The sequence below is a fragment of the Etheostoma spectabile genome, chromosome 14 (genome assembly GCF_008692095.1).
Source record: "Etheostoma spectabile isolate EspeVRDwgs_2016 chromosome 14, UIUC_Espe_1.0, whole genome shotgun sequence".
Taxonomy (NCBI): Eukaryota; Metazoa; Chordata; class Actinopteri; order Perciformes; family Percidae; genus Etheostoma; species Etheostoma spectabile.
Window position 1 is genome coordinate 10,404,619 of NC_045746.1, and position 3,691 is coordinate 10,408,309.

Consider the following 3,691-nt stretch of genomic DNA (forward strand, 5'->3'; position numbering starts at 1 on the left):
TACTTGCTAGCTGTACCTGGAAGACTGAACTCGCAAGTTCAGAAGCACACAACACGCTGTTGACGGTTTTGAGACGAAGCGTTCTTCCTGTTATTGCGCAACACCCCCAGCAAAGAGGGCGCTTTACTTTGATGTATGTATTCATAATAAAGCATGGACGGTCACCTTTCACACCGCCTTTGTTGTTTTGTTACGTTTTCATTTAAAGTGCTATTAAGTATCACGGGGCAATAACTTTATAAATAACGACAACGGCGGGAAAAAAATCCTTGTAACATTGTTCAGGATTCAATTTTAATTGAAAGCAGAACAGAAACGTTAAAATAGGTATTAAAATTATAGATGGACTGGGTAAAGTTAGTCACTGCCGTCTTACCGAGAAGCAGAAGAGGAGCCCGAGAGGGAGGAGAGCCAGGATGAGGAGGACAGATATATATAACAACAGCGGTAAAAATTGTTAAAAATATCTTACAATTGTGGACCTGGCTTTGCTGCAGGGGTCTGTCTAAATGTGGGACCAGAGTGGTCTGTCTAAATGTGGGGGGTCTGAGGGGTCTGTAAGCTGACTGACTGACCGGCTCGCGAGAGTCATTCCCGGCTGGCGTAGCAAGCTCGCCCGCCGGGGTTTGCGGAGCTTTCCAACTCCGAAGGCTTTTTTAATTCACCATCAATTTTCGTTGAACTGCCTATACTCAAAATCTTCACAGCTGATTTCTCGCCTTAAAACATCTTAAAAATGAATTTATTGATTTAATAATAGACGTAAATTGTGAAAATATGTGTACCGGAAAACATAAGCGCTTTACACCCGAATTGAATGCTGGGATACCGGCCCGGCCAAGTTCAACAAGTCACCATCGATGTATCCTCGTTAAAACGGGCGTGTCGAGATCACATCCGGGATTTTTAACTGTTCTTGGCAAATGCTAACTTGTGTATTGGGTCAGTACTTTGGCCCAACAGGAGTTTCCCAAGAACACAAGGACACAATCCATAGAAGAAACAGATTGAGAAACGCCCAAAGATTTATCTAGTCCTCTTCCGGAAAAAAAAAAAAATGTTTTGGTTTTAGAGCCAGTTAAAGAGTAACGGTCTGTGTACAGAACTGTTTTTTGTTCTGGTCCCTGGACCACAGATTGACTAGTGTCACAGTAATTTACAGTGATTGTCCAGTCTTTAAAAGAAATGGACCATCACCCTCCAACATGTACTAAGAGAGACAGAGCAAAACGCTCAGTATCCTTTCTGCTATTCACGTGCACCTTAAGGACTGTTAAATGTGACAAAAAGTAACTTGACAATTTACATTGTAGAAGAGTTAATAAGAAGGACACAGGCGTATGAATATGACAACAGCAGGTCAAACAGTAATTAGAGCTCAACTTAAAACACACTAACACAAAAAACGACGATTTCAATTAATTAATAGGTATCTCTCTATGTCTACTTGTTATTAAAAGTTGCCATGCTATGGTTTGTATGGTTCAACCTGTCTTTAAATTGAAGCTTTCCATTCGGCGCTTCCTCCAGCTCAGTTGGAACAGCTGATTTATCCCATGGTCCCTCATATATTTCGTCATCTGCAAGATAGACCAAAACGTATTATTGACACCAGTTTGGTTTATTCTCACTATGAGTGTTGCGGTATAAGACTTGTATGGTTGACCCGCAAGAAGATATGAACTTCAAGCGTTGAAGGTTTTCACAGATTTACTACAATCACGCAACTTTAACAACATATGCTGTGTGTATAACACAGTGGCTTGAATAAGTTTACACACCCATGCTAAAATTGATTAAAAAAGATCTTTGGAAATTGATCTTAAGGCCTTAATTCAAGTTTTGGCAAAATTCAACTTTTAAGAACACCAGGTTTCTTTGTGAATGATAATGCATTGTAAATTAAATGTTCTTCCTTAAAATACAGGGGGCCAAGTATACACCCCCCTGATGTTAATAGGGGGGTGTATACTTATACTTGTTGTTGTATCCTGATAAGTCCTTGGTCTTTGGAATTAAAATGCCCCCCCCCCCCCCCATCATCACATAACCTTCACCATGTCTAGAGTAAGCATGGGGGACTTTTCATAAGATCATCTCTCAATGCAAATCAAACCAGCTATTAAGCTCACTGAAAGAAAACCATGCCTATCTCTATGTATGGTGAAGGGTATGTGATGATGATGTAGGTGTGGTGGGGGGGGGCGTTGTTTTAATCCCAAGCCAAGGGAACCTTATCGATGCATAGTATCCTGATCCATGAAATAACTGCCTTTAAATAAAAATCTGCCTGACCTATGGGAATTTAACATAGGGAGTGTATACTTGGTGCACTTAAAGGTTGGACTTTTCTAAATTTTGTAATTAAGGTATTAAGATCATTTCCAAAAGTGGTTAACTCTCAAATCACCCAGAAGAGGAATAACACTGACTTGGTTCAGAAAGTCCTTCACTGACGGGTCATTCAGGTCCAAAGATCCGTCAGTCGTCAGTTCAACCTTAAACGCCTTTATGGAACTGCAATGATAAAAGTCAAGTGCTTTTACTGTCTCATAAAACGTAGATGATCAATATACCATCTACGTAAACAGATCAAAAAACTTTGTACGAAACATGAAAACGTAGCTTTTCAGTCATAAAGGTTTGACAAAGTTGAAGTACTATTGGCATTTATCAGATCAAAAAACATTGTACAAAACCTAAAAACAAGCTCTTCAGTCATAAATTTTGAGAGTATAAATCATTTGTGTTGATACATTTCAAATTAGAATTACTTTAATTATCAGAAGTGGTGGATTAAAGTTAGAGACAGGTTTCAATCTGGTGGGGAAAGTGAAAAAAGCAGCACCGTCTTACCACCAATGAGGTGCCATTGAGCAGGCACTCAACGGCAACTTCTCCAGTGGAGCTGCTCAGTGGCCGGCAGGTCAGACTGTGGTTGTACTGGGCTGCACCACGGGCCTCATTTATACACTGTTACGCAAGAAAAATGCGTGAGTAGAGAGTGAAATTTGCGGTTGCAACATTCCTCGCGAAAATCTGGATTTTATGAAGAATTTCCATCCGTAAAATGGGCCAGTTTTCCGCAACCTTTGAAATTGTGTGATGGTGCGTAACGCTTCCAAGGCTTTGTAGATGGCATTTTTAGTGTGTAAGAGTGATGTTGCCTGGCCAGAGTGGCTAGGAAGGTGGTAGGTAGGCAGACTCAAACATTGTATTTTCAGAGGTGTTTATTATTTCCAGCGGTCTGGAGTACACGGATACCAAACAGTCAAACTTAAAGACCAACATTAAACTAGTGGCAACACTGACAACTGTATTGTGTTCTAGCAGCACAGCCACACTTCCCTTTTCCCCTGGAAGCCAGATTCCACTATTTATACAGGGTGGTCAATTCACACCCCACTGCTTCAGTCCTCCTCTTGAAGCAGGTTGATCTACTCCCTAACCTTAACACCTTGCAATCTCTTAACCCTCATGTTGTCCTCGGGTCAAATTGACCCGTTTCCTATATCAATGTTCTTTTTAACTACCATTGTAATTACCCCAAATAACATGATTGATTCTACAACAATGCTCTTTGGTGTGATTTTGATGGGTAATTCCGGCGTCTTTTCCAATTTTACGCATTTTAGAAAAAAAAAAAAAATCGAAGAGGTTCCAAATAGTTTGAGTAAAAGTTGAAATATTC

At 40.3% G+C, this 3,691-nt stretch overlaps 1 long non-coding RNA gene across 1 annotated transcript in view; it reads right to left on the bottom strand.

Moving 5' to 3' along the window:
- Positions 1 to 2,822, bottom strand: part of LOC116701928 (uncharacterized) — a 7,604-nt gene extending 4,782 nt beyond the window's left edge. The window contains exon 1 of the long non-coding RNA XR_004335034.1: positions 2,811 to 2,822. This is a non-coding gene — a long non-coding RNA (uncharacterized LOC116701928). The remainder of the gene's footprint in view (positions 1 to 2,810) is intronic.
- Between the last annotated feature and the right edge of the window lie 869 nt (positions 2,823 to 3,691).